The following is a 17,864-nucleotide window of genomic DNA, read 5'->3' as shown; positions in this document are numbered from 1 at the left end:
TTTCCCTAGTTTTCTCCCTGATTTTAGCTCAAGTGCTGCTTCCTTCCTGGGGCCAGCCTTTCCTGCCTCCCTCGTGGGGCCAGTCCATCTTCCCAGGCTCTTGCAGCACACCTGGGTCTGCTGCACTTCCCCTTATTACATAATTCCGTGAATAACGTCACCTCTTTCTGTTAGACTCAAAGCTCCACTAGGGAAGAAATTCTGTGCATATTGCTCACTATTGAACCCTGGAGTCGACCACCCAAATATTTGTCAAATGAATAAATGGTAGCTCTACAGGCCAAAGGAACCCAAGAAACATGCAAACTACCAAAATACTCTTTACAACTCACTCCCCTCTGGAGAGTTTTCCCTGAGGCACATTCCTGTTGGTTTCTTCCCCTCAAGAAGCATTCTCCTTTCTCCTTCCTATAAAAGCCAGGTTTTTCTCAGATAGCCACACCATGCCCCATGCAAACAGATTTGGATTATTCTATCATTTGGACATAATCTATGCACCCTATGCAGGTCCACAGGGTGCTGGTTGCCCCAGCTGCTGCTGGTGGTCTTCATGTAGCCAAGGTATTGCTAGTGCATGTGGAGAAAACAGAGCAACTGGAGAGAAACCGAGGAGGTAAAAGTGGGCAGGGCTTAGTGATGTTTGGGGATATGAGGGATAAGACAGAGAATGGTCTTAGGAAAATCTCCTGTTTTTTCCTTTTGGATAATGATATAGATGAATAAAAGTTCCAATTACGGGGATAGAAAACACTGGAAAATATGAGATTCATTCAGGCAAGTCTTTCATACACTATTCCATCATCAGTTTCATAAGGGAAAGGGAGTCAGATCTCATCTCCACCTTGTTTGCTTCTATCATACTGTGTTCTACCTTGTTGGATCTAGTTGATAACTAGATGATAGCTTCGTACTGGTAGTGGACTTACCTACTAGTGTTTGCACCTCCTCCTTGCCAGCCTAGAAGCTCTGAGACAGCAGGAGCAGTGTGTGTGCACGCATGTGTGTGTGTAACTGGATTCCCCACAGCACATTATTGTTTCATCCATAGTAAATGGTGGAGGAATATTTGCAGGCCTTAGCTGGACTGCAGCATTGTGAAGGTCAGATAACCACATTTGATAGGTTGGATTCTAACCTTGAAGCAGACAAAATGTCCATCTTATCAGCCTTGCTCACACCAGCTGTGCCTTTCCTTTGTGGTTGTACGTTTGAAGAGCTCATGCCACAAGCCTCTTAAAAAGGAGATTGGACGTTCACCAGCCTCAGGCTGCATGGCAGGGTGACTGTGTCTTTGAATATCCCAGCTGGAGGCTGGTCATCCTTTTGTCTTTGGGTGAGTGGACTACTCAGGAAGGCAGGGATGCGTGCAACCTCCTTTCTTGTTAATGAGTTTGCATTTTATTTTGGCAGATCTAAAATAATATTTCAAAGGCAGTGTAGAAGCAGATAGGGACATTACTTGTAATTGTTTAATATTGTTATGACATGACATTTGCCTACAGAAAGAGAGACAAGCCACCATCTTCAAGGGAGGGCCAGAAGTGTTAAGTGCATCATGTTGAATACAATTACGTTTGGTGATCAGGCAGCCCTGGGTTCAAATCCTGTCTCTATTGCTACCAATTAAGCCACTTAACTCCATCTGAGCCTCAGGCTGCCCATCTGTGTAATAAGCAGTAATAGCAGCTCTCCTGCAGGACTATGGTGAGAATTACAGCTCAGGCAACGATCATCATACTTCTTGGCACAGAGGTGTTCACTACCCAGGCAGTGTTATTATTATGTCTAAAGTTACAAAGGGAGTTTTTAAGAAAGATGGAATGAAAACTTGTTTCTCTCAATTCTGAGCTTATTAGAGCACACTGTTTTGCTTGAATAAAGCAGCCGTGGAGTCTCTCAGGGGAGGGTGTTTGTAACATCTGCTCAAGCACGGTTTCATTTCCTATATACCCAGAGACTAGCCCTGTACAAGTTGTGGGGAGATACTCATGTGAGTTGGCGGACTTTGGGTCAAATATTTTCCCTAAGCCCAGGTCTCTATGGCATTCTACAGAACACTCTGTATCCTTCTAAGGGACACTGGAAGAGCAAATGGATAGTACAGTGAGTTACAAATAAAATGGCCAATCTCAGCATGAAAGACTGAGGGTGTTACCTAATGAGGATGCAAAGCACTCCATCTACATACAAGCCCATCTACATACAAGCAAACCACGAGCCTGCCAGAAAGAAAGAACATGCTATGTAAAGGTTTAATAACAGTGATGACTATTTGAACTTCAGCTCCAGAGCAGTTCAGTGGCCTCCCTTCCAGGAACAGAAGCCAAAGCACATCAGGATTCTTGAAGGCCCTGAAAGGTAAATGAGAATCCTAGTGTATGGCAAAACATTCCCACAAAAGAAGGGCTCCGTGTGTAGAGACTTAGAAAGGATTCCCAACTTCAGTCCCTTCAGAACCAGAAGCAAAGGTGGGGGACAGCGCAATTAAGTGGCCCTAGAGATTTGCCAGGAACTAGAGCCTTCCGGAGAAGTCCAGTTTTCCTATGCAGGGAGAGGACTGGGAGTTCTCTGGTCAAAAGCATTGTGCCTTTGTTTTCAGGAAGACTTTTGGAGTCCCCCAGCATTGGAGGAACATTGCCTTACTGCGGACTCAAGCACAGTCTCTTTCCTGGTAAGAAAAATGGAGCTGCATGCAGCTGCTGAACACTTTAACCGGAAACCCAAAGATAGATGTTGGCACAAAGAAAGGAGGGCTGAAGAAAAGTGACCATGGAAACACATTGAGCTCTTAATCTGACCCATTTCTTCTGGGCCAGACCTGGAGCCAGGAATGTGATGATGAATGAGGCCTGAGCTGAGATCCTGAGGATGAGACGGAGTCCACCCTGTGGGGATCTGGGATGATGAAAGGGCTCCGCAGATGGGGGACCCCCTGGCGAGAAGTTCTGCTGAGTGGAAAAGGGCTTGGAGTAACTGAGGTCAGCTGGATTCCTTAAACACTGCTCAGAGCCCTTGAAGCCATCTAAGGGCACACTTCTCAGGCCTGCTCCAAGCCACGCTCAACTGGGAATCTTTTAAGGACAGCTGCTCTGTTAGGCTTACCTGAGGTGGTGTAGTTTTCCCCCGCCACGGTAGTGGCACAGACAGTAAGTGTTCAGGAGCCGGGCCTCATAATGCCATGGACTAGGGCAAAGGAGGACCCCGTCCTCTCCCAGCCCTAGGCTAAAAGACGGGAGGACCCCGACCGGTGGCTCCATGGACCCCTGCAATGCCAAGAGCTAAGTTATGCTGCTGAAGGACCTCTCCGCCCTGGACTAAGACACCGGAGGATCCCCGCCCTGCCCCGCCCCGCCCCGCGGTGTCCTGGACTGTGCCACGGCAGAACCCCCGCCCCTCCACACCCTGGACTCTGGCTCTGGAGGACTCCGGCCCTGGCTCGCCCTGAACTACTCCTGCCCCTCAGCGCGCTGGACTGTGTTTCCAGAGGACCAGGTCCTGCGGCAACTTGGGCTACCTCGTGGACTCCAGGACCCCAGTCCTGTCAGGCCCTAGACCAAGACCCAGGAGGACCCGACACCCCCTGTACCCATACCTTGCCGTGCCCTGGACTACAGCTCGGCAGGACCCCCGATTCGCTGAGCACTGGACTCCAGCACAGAGGGACCCCCGCCATGGAGATATGGACCACTCCTGCCCCACCGCACCCTGGACTACCGCACACCAAGACCCTCGCCTGAACGCGTCTTACACTCTGGCATGGGGAAAACCGGCCTCGCAGAGCCCTGGACTCCGGCATTGGTGGACTCCCCCTCGGCTACGTCCTGGACTCCTGCACCAGAGGACTCCTGTCCCCCCGCACCCTGGACACCTACACTAGAAAACCCTGTCCCGTCTCCCCCTAGACTAGGGCAGGGGAGGACCCTGCAAACCGACTCCGGCACAGTAACACCGCTTACCCGTCATGGGCTGTATTCCAGCACTGGAGGACCCCAATCCCGTCGCTCCACGGACTCCACCACCGAAGACCCTGGCCCCCCTGCGCCCTGGACAAAGGCACAGGAGGACCCAGCCTCACCGCGCCGTGGGCTATCGAATAGGAAAACCCCCAGCCCCACCGTGCCAGAGACTCTGACAAGAGAGGACTCCTGCCCCCTGTTCCCCCAACTACAGCAAGGCAGGAACCACACTCCTCGGAGGTCCTCACTGTGGCAACTGTGGACCCCCGCCCTGGTATGCCCTGAACTAAGTCAGGCAATGACCCTGACCCCACCAGGCCGTGAACTCCAGTATTGGAGGACCATTGCATTACTGTGGACTCAAGCACTGGACTATCTCAGGGCAGGATCCCTGTCCCGCCATGCCCTACTCTATGGCATGAGAGTACCCAGCCTCACTGCGCTCTGGACTCCTACACCCCAGGACTCCTACACGGAGGACTCCCGCTCCTTCACAGTCCCATCCTGGACTCCTGTACAAGAGAACCCCCGCCCCGCTGCACCCTGGATATAGCAAGGCAGGAATTCCGCCCTGTGGCGCTCTGCACTGTGACACCTGAGGATCCACAGTCCAGCGCGCCCTGGACTACTGCACCACGGGACTACTGTTCCGCCCCGCCCTGGACTATGGCATCAGAGAACCCAGCTCCCCCCGCCCTGGACAACGGCACCGGAGGACCCAGCACCCGGCATCCTGGACTAAGGCACAGTAGGACTCCGGCCGCATTGTGTACTCCTGCACAGGAGGACCCTTGCAGGGCTGCGCACTGGACTGAGCTACTGAAGGAGCCCCACCCCTGCCTCACCCTGGACTAAGGCACTGGAGAAGTCTTCCTCCACAGAGCCGTGGACTCTTGCAGGAGACAACCTCCACCAAGCCTGCCCTGGACTGTGGCCCAGTAGGGCCCACACCACGTCATGGACTCCTGTACTGGGGGAAGAGTAGTGATAAATGTCCAGGTTTACTAGTTGAAAAGTAGCAATCAATGTGTTACAATGAATGGATTTGATGTAAAATTACAAATGCTGAAAACATTATGTGTAATTGCCTAGCCAGAACAATTACACAAGACAAAGAAATAAAATAAATCCATATAGGGAAGGAAGAAGTAAGATTGTTTCTGTTTTCTGAAAATATAATCTTAAGATAGAGAACATCTTAAAGACTCCACCAAAATAAATGGTTAAAGCCAATCAAGAAATTCAATGAAGTTAATAGTTACAAAATCAATATACAAATACCATTATTGTTTCTATACAATAATGACAAACTATTACCTGAAAAATAAATTGATAAGGCAATTTCATTTATAATAGAATCAAAACAGATATATAAATATATAAAAGACAGGAGTAAATTTAATCAAGAACGTGAAAGATTTGCACACTGAAAACTATAGCACATTGATGACAAAATTAAAATAGCATAAATAAATGGAGAGACATCCTTTATTGATGAATTCAAAAATTAGTATTTTAAAAGTGTCAATGCTACCCAAAGTAATCTACAGATTAAATGTAAGCGCTATGAAATTCCAATGTCATTCTTCACAGAAATAGAAAAATTACTCCTGAAATTTGTATGGAACCACAAAAGACCCCAACTGATCAAAGCAATCTTGAACAAAAAGAATAAAGCTGGAGGCATCAAACGACCCAATTACAAACTATATGACCAAGCTGTAGTAATTGAAACAGCATAGCAGTGGCATAAAAAGAGACACGTAGAACAGTGAAAAGGGATATAGAACCCATAAATAAATCCACATGTCTGTGGTCAATCGGTTTTTTGATAAAATAACTAAAAAATACACAAGGAAGAAAGAAAATTATTTTCAATAAATGGTATAGAAAAAACTGACTCTCCACATACAGAAGAATAAAATTTGACTTTTATTTTTCTCTTTATACAAGCATCAAATCAAAATGAAAAACTGAAATGTAAAACTACCACAAGGAGATAGAGAAGAAGTCTGTCTGACATTGGCCTGAGCTATGATTTTCTATAGATTATTCCGAAAGCACAGGCAACAAAAGCAAAAACACACAAATGAGATTGCATAAAACTAAAAAGCTTTTCCACAGGAAAAAAGCAATAATAGAATGAAGAGAACTCACAAATGGGATGACGTTTTTAAACCATACATCAGATAAGGGGGCTCATATAATAATATATAAGTAACTCAACCTACTCAAAAATAAGAAAAAAATTATGCTTATTAAAAAACATAAGCAAAGAACCTGAATAGACATTTCCTAAGGCATACAAAAAAGCTAACAGGTACATGAAAAAATCACAAACATTCCTAATTATCAGAGAAATGCAAATCAAAGCCACACTGAGATATCACCTCACACATTTTACTAGGGCTATCATAAAAAGAGATGGAAGATAAGTGTTGATGAGGACGTAGAGAAAAAGAAACCCTGTACACTGCTGGTAGGAATGGAAATTAGTACAACCATCTTGGAAAACAGTATGAAGCTTCCTCAAGAAATTTTAAATATATTTACCCTATGATCCATCAATCCCACTTCTGGATATATGTCCAAAGGAATTTCAATCAGGATGTCAAAAAGAGACATCTGCAATTTCATGTTCATTGCAGCATTATTCATAATAGCCATGAATTAGAAACAACCTAAGTGCTTATCAACTGAAGAATGGATAAAAATAGGTGGAAAAATTGGAACCCTTCTACACCGCTGGTGAGATTTCAAAATGTAAAACAGTCTGGCAGTTCTTCAAAATGTTACACATAGACTCAGCACATGACGCAGCAATTCCACTCCTGTGTATTTACCAAAAAGAAAACAAAACAAATGCTACACACAGTAGTACACAAATGTTTATAGCAACAAAAAGGAGAAAACAACAGAAATGTTCATCAACTGAGGAGTGGATAAATCAAATGAATCCATAAAATAGAATCTTATTTAGCAATAAAAGGGAAAAAAGTGTTAATGCATGCTCCAGAATGGATGAACATTAAAAATATGTGAAGTGCAAGAAGTGAGTAAAAAATGACTATGTGTTATGATGATTCCATTTATGTGAAATGTCCAGAATAGGCAAATTCATATTCAGAAAGTAGACGAGTGGTCGCCTAGACTAGGAGGGCTTTAGGAAAGGCTGGAGAAAATGGGGAAAGTTTGCTAATGGGCGCAAGTCTCTTTAAGGCACATTAAAATGTTCTAAAATTATACTACGATGATTATTTCTTCACCCAGTTAATACACTAAAAGAATTTGAAGTTTGTACTTTAAATGAGTGAATTACACAAAGTATGAATAATATCTCAATAAAGCTGTGGGAAGTTAAAAGTGTATGTAGGATGCATACAAAAATCCTACTTATCTTTATACATGAATGAAATTCTGTCATTTGTAAAAACATGGATGAATTTAGAGGATATTATACTAAGTAAAATAAGCCAATCGCAGAAAGACAAATATCTCATAATATCACTTATATGTGAAATCCACAAATGTGCACTCACAGATGTTAGGAGTGGAATGGTGGTTTATCAGAGGCTGAGCGGGGCTTGTCGGGGGGAAGTTGGGAGTAGAATGGTGGTTTATCAGAGGCTGAGCGGGGCTTGTCGGGGGGAAGTTGGGAGTAGAATGGTGGTTTGTCAGAGGCTGAGCAGGGCTTTGGAGGGGGAAGTTGGGAGTAGAATGGTGGTTTATCAGAGGCTGAGCGGGGGAGGGGGATGTTGGGAGTGGAATGATGGTTTATCAGAGGCTGAGCGGGGCGGGAGGTAAGTTGGGAGTAGAATGGTGGTTTATCAGAGGCTGAGCGGGATCGGGGGGAAGTCGGGAGTAGAATGGTGGTTTGTCAGAGGCTAAGCAGGGCCGGGGTGCAGGTAAGTTGGGAGTAGAATGGTGCTTTATCAGAGGCTGAGCAGGGCGGGGGTGAAGTTAGGATTAGAATGGCGGTTTATCACAGGCTGATCAGGGCCGAGTGCGGGGTGGGAAAAGGGGAACTATTCAATGGGATAATGCTTCAGCAAGGAGAGATACATTCTGGTGATATGGTGCACAGCAAAGTGACAGCAGTTACTCATAATGAAGTGCGTATCTTAAAACTGCTAAAATACTACGTTTCAAATGTTTCACCATAATGTAATAAATATGTGAGGTGGAGGATATGTTATTTAACCTAATTTGTCCATTTCACAATATTTACATGTATTGTACCACATTGTATCCATATATATTTATTTATCAATAAAAACAAAATTTTAAAAAGCGAGCAAAACAGTTGTGCCAGATCTTCATCTAAAGACATTTCTGAGAAAAATGTATCTGTTTTCTTTCAGAATAAATTTACAGTTAATAGATATCATGTTACCTAAAGTAAAGCGGATAATTTTGGCCATCAGCTTATACAGTGGGATAATCTCTTTTTGCTGACCTTGTAAAAGCTGCTGCGGATTAACAACAAGTAGGAAAGATTTTTATCATGATCAGGTAAAGGTTCTGCATGCTTCTATTTTGAATAATATTGTCCCCCTAGAATCGCAAAGTGTGAATGCCTTTTGTTTCAGAGGTCTAGCCCTAAATGGTTTAGTCAATTACATCTTGCATTCTAAAACAAGTCCTGGTGCGTTTGTGATGGTACTACATATAATTGTGTTTTTAATTTAACTATCATATATGTCTACTTTTCTGTTAAAAATCTATATTTTACAGAGGCCCTCCATACATATAAGTGCTTTTATGATAGGCTATCCACTAAATTTCAAACATAAGTTAAGGAACCGTTTTGCTTTTATTTTTTATTATTGTTATCATATTTTAAGGCTAGTCAAGTGAAGCAGTGGGAGTGGAGAAGGAACTGCTTTAATTTTTATATGTTGGTGTTACAGGCTGTATGTGACAGGCTATATGTTTGCCGGCTGAATTTTAGAAACAAAGTGAAATATTTATTTCGTATTTCATTAGATACAGGGATGATGATTACTTCAAGGGATTGTCACTAGACTGAAAGCATCACATCATCAATCACTTGGAAACAATATTTTGCCTATGTGTTCTGTTATGTTGACAAATCTTTTATTGTGGCAATATACCTCACAACTGAAATATGTGAAAAATATACAGAAAAAAAGACAGTATTTGTTATTAAGGGATATTTAGGCCTGAGCTGCAAGATGCAAATATTTAAAACATACACTTTTTAAAAATTACATTTAAAATGTAAATTGAAGCAAGGCATTTAGAAAAAGACATAATATCTACTATAAAAGTCCTAGGTTAGAAAAGTTAAAATACTAAATGAGAAAATAATGCTTCTTGGGTAGCTTAAAATCAAATATGAGGCAAAAAATTACTCAGAACTTTTTGTAAGATTAAGAACATCTATACAGTTTCTTTGATATAAAATGAAATACATGTCTGAATATAACTCTAATAGAATAGGCAAACAAGGGCAAAGGAGAGGTGTATGCAGAATAAAGTGAACATATTATTCTAACAATGAGAGGGACAGAATTAATGATTGCTCTTGGAGACAAGGGATTTTAATGTCTGAGTCAATGACAAAACTTTTGTTTGCAAGTTAAAAAATGTACCTTAAACCTGGTGAAGGAATAAAGGGTGGTGGAGGGGATGATTCTTTGTACTAAACTGGTTTTAATGACTATTGAATTAATCATAAGTTCAAATGATTTTATGGAGGCTGTTTCTTTTTTATTTGATACTTCTGGACTGCTTTTCTCTTTGTATTTACTCCATTTTTACCCACTTGAACAATTTTTCCCCCCGCAAAGTTTAGGAAACACTGTAACCACATGCTCCAGCATGATGTGATCCCTGAAAGCATTTGCAGCTGGGGGAGGAGGCAAAGGGGCTTCTCTTTCAACAAATGCATATTAATCTCGGTGAAAACTCAGAAGTTTAAACATGGTCCTCCTTGGGTCATGTGGCTACCCCAGGATCAGTCATTGCACCAGACATAGGAGATAGTCTCAAAAGCCAGGCTGGAGTCAAGGTTCTCTGGTGGAGTTTCCACTTTAGAAATGGGTTTTGTCAGGCTTTGTGTTTTCGTGTTACAGACATGATAGCCATATATCTATCTATTCCATTTCCAGTGGAGATGAAAACCTAACGCATATGCCCATTCAATGGATTTTACATGAATCTTCATAGCAGCTTTACTTGCAACAGCCAAAACCTGAAAACAGTCCAAATGTCCATGGACAGGTGAATTTGTGACCGAAAAATTTACTGTGGTATATGTATATAATGAAATAATACTCCCTAGTAAGAACAGAACAATTGATAGATGTAGCAACATGAATAAATCTCCAAAATAGTGATGCTGAGTGATGAAAAAGTATACCCACCCTATGATTTCAAGTATTTGGAAATAAAAACTCACAGGGACTGCAGGTGGATCAGTGGTTGCCTGTGGATGGGGTGGGGATAGGCAAGAGAAAGTGAGTAGCAAAAACACAAGAAAACTTTGGTGGTAAAGGTAATGGATATGCTTTTTATTTGAATATGTTGTTGGTTTTATAGAGCTACAAATACCAAGAATAATCAAAATGTACAATTGAAGTATGTGCAGTTTATTGCATGTAAATAAACCTTTTAAAAATTAACTGATACAAATTGACTTACATGACCAGAAATCTGTTGAAAACTCTCATGTTTTCTTCCCCATTTTTATTCTTGTGTGCTCTTATAGACCATGTGAACACATTTCTCGTCTTACTGTTCTTTTATGTCTACATTTCTCCAGGTCAATATAACTATCACCACAATTTCTCGGTTTCTCTTTAGTTCATTAGTAATTATGAGTAATGTATTGAAATGTTAAAGATATCTTCATGCATTCAGAATCCTCTGCTCTCTGATCCACATAATAGTGAATTAAGCTGTCAGCAATTACACAGAATATTGCTCCTTTGTTTGTTTGTTTGTTTTTTGATGAAGTCTGTCTTGGTTACCCAGGCTGGAATGCAGTGGCACATTCTGGGCTCACTGCAACCTCCGCCTCCCGGGTTCAAGCAATTTTCCTGCCTCAGCCTCCTGAGCAGCTGGGATTACAGGCATCTGCCATCATCCTCAACTAATTTTTGTGTTTTTATCAGAGACAGCGTTTCACCACATTGGCCAGGCTGGTCTTGAACCCGTGACCTCAGGTGATCTGCCCACCTTGGCCTCCCAAACAGCTGGGATTACAGGCATAAGCCACCATGCCCAGCCAGAATATTGCTACTTTTTCAAACAGCTACAATTAACCCTGATCTGGACACCTTGAGTTGATCATAGCTTTGTAAAAGAGGATAGCATTGTAAAACTATAAAAGTAGACTTAATAATAAATAACAATGCTTTCAGTATAAGAAATAACACTATCCTAAGCAAAAATAAATAAATAAATAAATAAAGCTGGAGGAATTCTATTATCTGACTTCATATCATACTACAGAATTATAGTAACCAAAGAATATGGTAGTGGCATAAAAACAGACCCATAGATCAATGGAACAGAATAGAGAACGCAGTAACAAATCTACATAGCTACAGTGGACTCATTTTTGACAAAGGTGCCAAGAACATACACTGGTGGTAAATGGTGTTGAAAAAACTGGATATCCATATGCAGAGGAATGAAAACAGACTAGTATCTCTCATAATATATGAAAGTAAAATCAAAGTTGATTAAAACTCCAACAATAAAACTAGTACAAAAAGAGTTTGAGGAAAATCTCCAGAACATTGGTCTGGGCAAAAATATTTTGAGCAATACCCACAAGCACAGACAACCAAAACACAAATGGACAAATGGATCACACTAAGTTAAAAAGCTTCTGCCCAGAAAATGATACAATCAACAAAATTAAGAGACAATCCACAGAATGGGAGAAAATATTTGCAAACTACTCTTCTGACAAGGGATTAATAATCAGAATATATAAGAAGCTCGAACAACTCTCTAAGAAACAATCTAATAACCTGGTTTAAAAAAGGGGGTAAAAGATTTGAATAGATATTTCTCAAAAAAAGGCCTACAAATGGCAAACAGGTATAAGAAATGGTGCTCAGTATCACTGATCATCAGAGAAGTGCAAATTAAAACTACAATGAGATACCATCCCACCACAGTTTAAATGACTTGTAAGCAAGCCAGGGAAAGTCTACTTTGATTGACTTATGGCCCTAGTCACCTGGCAGTTCCTTCAGATGTGGCTTCCCAGGTTTGTGTATCCATGTGACAATGTGCCTGTGTGTCCTTGTGTCCACGTGGCAGTGTCTGTGTGGTGGTATCTGACAGTGTGGAGGTGTGTCCATGTCACAGTGTGGCGGTGTGTCTGTGTATGTGGCAGTGTCCATGTGGCAGTGTGTCTGTGTGTTCGTGTGAGAGTGATGGTGTGTCCCTGTGACAGTGTGGTGATGTGTCTGTGTGTCTGTGTGTCCCTGTGGTAGTGTGGTCGTGTGTCCTTATGGTGATGTCTCCGTGTGTCTGTGTCCGTGTGACAGTCTGGTGCTGTGCCTGTGTGGTGACTTCTCCGTATGTCTGTCTGTCCGTTCATGTGACAGTGTGGCAGTGTGTCCGTGTCGTAATGTCTCCGTGTGTCTGTACATGTGACAGTGTGGTGGTGTGTCTGTGTGTCCGTATGGTGACATCTCCATGTGTGTGTCTGTCCATGTGGCCATGTGGTGGTGTGCCCATGTGGTAGTGTCTTCGTGTGGCGGTGTGTCAGTGTGACAGTGTAGCGGTGTTTCTTCTCCAGCGTGCAGAGCTGGCACCTTGCCCTCTCAGCCCAGGATGCCCCAGAAGGCCCCAGCTTGGCGGGCAGGAGGTGGCTCCTGTGGAGGGAGGTGCAGTGAGCCCCGAGAGCTGAGTTTGTGGGGTCCCCTGCATTGGGTGGGAGTGAGGAGAAAGGCACCCAGGCAGCCAGGAGAAGGCTGGGCCTGCCCTAAGGAGGTGACCCGCTCTGGGCCTGCATTTCCTGGGCCGAGTACTCCAGCTCAGTCATCTTGTCCTGAGTCCTTTATGGAACTTGGAGATTGCTGGGTTTTGAAGAAGGGAAGGTCATCTTTGTTGTGGAAAGCCTGATGTGTTTCTCTATTGCTGTCACTTTTCAGCCTCATCGCTGGCGAAACATCAAATGCCGGACACCTTCTGCCAAGAAAACTCCTGGAAGTAAATGTGGGGACTGGCAGTATCCAACCAGAGGAGTCACACGCGGATTTCTGTTTGTTTGGAGATCTGAGTTTTTCCCTGTGGGTGGCGGAAGCGGAGCAGCTCTGCGGCGGGAAGGAAGGTGGGTTCTGTGCTACAGGAAGGTCCTGGCCTGGGCCGGAGGCGCAAGAGGGGATGGGCGGTCAGGGGCTGTGCAGGCCACCGGGCAGTGTGCATTCCCCCGGCTGGTCGCCCAGGAGGACAGGTACCGGCCTGGCGGGATCAGAGGCAGCCAGGCTGCGCTGCGGTCTGTGAACCAGGCGTGATGGCTGGCAGAGCGGTAGGCCATGGCGGAGGGGGACTCCCGGGCACCTGCTGTGCATCCTCATGACCAGGACACACACCGGCCCCTGGAGGCCAGGCGGAGCAAGCAAGGGGCGCCAGGCAAGGTTTGGGGTTCCCGCGGTGGGAGGTGGGTCCCTGGATCCTGGTGTCCTGCTGCTGTCCGGAACATGGGCCGCCTTCCCTCAGGCGCACCCCTCCAGGGTCGCCTATCTGCGACCTCAGCACAGTTCCCAGCTGGTGGGAGGATGGGGCGGAGGCCTCAGGGCCCAGCTGGGTCTGCAGTTTCTGCCACTGGCGGTGGCGCAGGGGTGAGCTCAAGCTGTGCCCAGGCAGGAAACTCTCCGACCTTGCCAGCTTCTGCGCCAGCTTTGGTGACTCTCTCCAGCTCAGCTTCAACACCGTTCAACAGTTCTGTGTTCTCTATTATCACAAGAATTCTTTCTGTATTTGCTATCCTTTATCAAATAAGAATTGAAAGATGCATGTGGAGTGATATCACAGTTGAAACATTAAAAATATATAATTTCATTTTCTAAGAATTTTAATTTTCTAAGAAGTAAAATTATGACTCTAGTGCTAAGATAAACACGTATCAACAGTGTTGTTCAACTCAGTAAGCAATGAAGTTTCCAGTAAAAGGTTCAAATCATTGCAAGGAACATTAAAGTAGCTTTACAGCCAATGTTAAGGTGAGATCGTTGGTTAGTTACAATACTAGATAGTATCCAACATAGCCAGAAGCTGTCATCTTTGTGAGTTATCTCTTCCATGGCACAGAAATTATGCGTTTCTCTACTGTACAAAATATTTATCTTTTCTACTGCTTCTGCACATAAAAATATTGCTAGTCACAAAAGACCAGGATTGCACTGAAAAAAAAAAAAATCTGAGTACTATCTCTCACCTGTCTTCATACTTCTTTTCTTCCTTTATGAAATATCTTTGAACTGCATTTTCTATCTGAAGGTCTCTGGAGAGAGAGAGTAAAATGAATAGAAGCATAGTAAGTGAATATTTTGATAACATTTACAGCTTTATTCATGTCGGATGAACATAAAATACACTACCAATATTTAAAGCGTAATGAGATGAATTTGATGTATACATGTGCCCATTAAACAATCACCATGAAGGGATCAGTGAGTATATCCAATACTCTCAAAGCTTCTCAGTTCCCCTTGGTAATGCACACTCATACCTCTCAGGTGTGAAGTACTGAGCTACACACACATACACACACACTGGAATATCTAATTGTTTCAGAAGCATTTGTTGAAAATGTTATGTCCATGAATGCTCTAAGAACTTTATTAAAAACTAGCTGAAAGCTGATATACATGTGTATATCTATATTTGTACCACATTGTCTTAAGTACTGTAACTTGATAAGTCTTGAAACCAGGTGCTGTTAATTCTCCAACAGCACCTGGTTTCAAAGTAATTGTTTCCTTTCAAAGTAATTTGCCTTTATAGGTCCTCTACCCATCGACATACATTTCAGAATTTTAGTTTCTCAATTTCTAAAATAAGGAATACAGCTGTGATTTGATTGGAATTCTTATAGATCAATGTGGGAAGAAAAGACATTTTAACAGTATTGAGATTTATGACTCATACATTCCATTGATTGAGGTCTCTTATTTATTTTAACAATATTTTATAGTTTCGTAGTTTTCAAACGTTTCTCTTTTTTGCAGGTTTATCCCTAAGTACTACACGCTTTGATATTTGCAATAATACCAAAATTATGGTAATATTAATGTAAATGTTTCATTTTTTCCTCCAGTAATTGTCAGGTAGCTTTAAATCATAATTTAATTGCATGATACAACGGGGTTTTGAGAAACGTATACACATTGTATATATACTTTTTTTCAGTTTGTCAGATTGACTCCACTATCATATCATAATTTAAAATTGCACTAATTACCACCAGCCTGCTCTCAAGGACAATACATCAAAATATGTATCACGTTTCAGTTTATTTAGCATCATGAAACTCTCACATTGCACTTACTTTTGGAAACCTGGAATAAAACAATAAATATCAGCTCACAGGCAACATATGGGTACATGTGACAATTTTCTAAATATCAACCTTTCGCTATTTAATTCTGTTTATATTGTCAATTTTTTCCCTCGTCTTGAAACTCTCTTACACTGCTTATTAAATTTTGGTTCAATTCTCTCCCTGCTTTTTCCAAGAATCTACTTTCTAATATTTTACTGATGCTGTGCTCCTTTTCATTTGGACACTTTTAAAAAGCTGCATAATTTCTCCTTTGTATTAAAATGCAAATCCATATCCAAAATAAATGAGCGCAGGGACCAAACAGATGTTTGTGCAGTGTGTCCATGAGCAATATTATCCACAATAATCAAAGGGAAGGAGCAGCCCATGTGAATATTGATGGATGAGTAGTTAAAAAAATGTGGTATATACGGCAACGTCATAATATTCGGCCTTCAAATATATTCTGAACATGCTATGAAATAGATGAAACTTGAAGATATGCCAAGTGAAATAAGCCAGTTCGAGAAATTCAAACATTCTATATCATGCCATTTCTGTGAGATACTTTGTGAAATTTGTAGAGACAGAAAGTAGAATGGTGATTGCTACGGGGAGGGGGAGGGAGAGGAATAGGAAGTTGGTGTTCAATGAGTACAGAGTTTTAGTTGGAGAAGAAGACAAGTTTTGGAGGTCTATGGTGGTGACTGTTGCACAACAGTGCAAATATACTTAATGCCACAAAACCGTGCACTTAAAGTGATTAAAAACGTAAATCTTTTGTTCTGTATATCTTTCCAGAATTATAAACCTGCAATCACAGTATAGAAATAGAACATGTTATATAGATTTGGGTGATGATATTTTACACATTTGCACATATAAAATGCTAAATAAATTAAACATGGAATGAAGATTTGTCCTTAAATATAATTTACAAGAAGACTTTGATATTTGTTTTTCACAAGTGAAGCATTCTTATAAAGTGTCATGACCTTTTGGGGAACCTCTGGGAAAAATGGAGAAACTCTGAAGCTACACTCTCCCTAACCTCCCTTTACAGGGAGCTCCTGCAGCTCCTACAGAAATGAATGGCTGAGATTCTTGATTGCATAGCAGAATTTCTCATCCAAACCCTTTCCCTTTTTAGTGTCTGTGTATCAGTATAAAAGTTCTGTAAACTGTAGTTCCTTATTTTAATCCCAAAGCACAGTAACAATATATTTCATCCTAGCATTGGCAGTTTCTGTGAGTGTTTTGTTTAATTCTTAAAACTCTATCTTTGGGATTCCAAAGAGCCTAAAAAGTAAAATATTTTAAAAAGGGGAAAGAGACAAAGAGAAAGAAAATAAAATCAATAGCCCGTTCTGTCGCTGTTATTAAACACCAGAATACCTTTCTGTTAATCTAATTAAAATTAGTGACATCATTTAGCATTTATATCTTGAACAAAAGTTTGGAATCCTGAAAAAGAAATTTAATTTGCTAATAAATATATTTGAGTGGAATTGAAATCCTTATATATTACTTCAAATAAGAACACAAGATGAATTATGATATAGAAAATTCTATCTCTCATTGTCCAAAATCTAATAGTTAAATTGAACTTATCGAATAACATTATTTGCCAGGCATGTGGCTTACATCTGGAATCCCAACACTTTAGGAGGCAAAGGCAGGTGGATTGTTTGAGCTGAGGAGTTGCAGACCAGGTTTGGCAGTACAGTGAAACCCAATCTTGAAAAAAAAGAAAAAAGCCAGGTGTGGTGGCTTGCCTTTAGTCCCAGATACTCAGGAGGATGAGGTGGGAGGATCACGTGAACCTGGGGAAGCTGGGACTGCAGTGCACCATGATTGTGTCACTGCACTCCAGCTTGGGCAACAGACTGAGACCCTATCTCAAAGAAAGAAAGAGAAAGAGAACAAAAGAACAAGAGAAAGAAAGCAAGAAAGCAGGAAGGAAGGAGGGAAGGAAGGAAGGAAAGAAGGAAGGAAGGAAGGAAGCAGAAAGAAAGGAAGGAAGGAAAAATAATGTTTTTGGTGCCAATAATCTTTGTGAAATTATGCATGGAATTTTGCTTTAATGAAATAGATTTAACTAAATTGTGACATAATTTAAGTGTACTGACCCTAGCAATCAGAGACCTCCAAATCTGTACAATGACTTGACAGTTACATTTGACAAGAATTGATTCTCCTATCATACATACAGCATAGTCAGAATTTCAGAACTCCAACTTTCCCTATGCTATTTGTGCACATTGCTTAACATCTCTAAGAGTCGATATTTTTACTCTTAAAATACTGCTAATAATAGTACCTAGTTTTTATAACATGTATCAAAAGCATTATACTTTAAGGCAGATAGTAATTTC

At 41.9% G+C, this 17,864-nt stretch overlaps 1 pseudogene; it reads left to right on the top strand.

The window, feature by feature from the left end:
* The first annotated feature begins 501 nt into the window (after nucleotides 1–501).
* Nucleotides 502–3,877, top strand: LOC141407774 (uncharacterized; annotated as a pseudogene).
* Nucleotides 3,878–17,864: the final 13,987 nt, after the last annotated feature.

The sequence above is a fragment of the Macaca fascicularis genome, chromosome 10 (genome assembly GCF_037993035.2).
Source record: "Macaca fascicularis isolate 582-1 chromosome 10, T2T-MFA8v1.1".
Taxonomy (NCBI): domain Eukaryota; kingdom Metazoa; phylum Chordata; class Mammalia; order Primates; family Cercopithecidae; genus Macaca; species Macaca fascicularis.
This window is presented reverse-complemented; position numbering and strand designations above follow the sequence as displayed.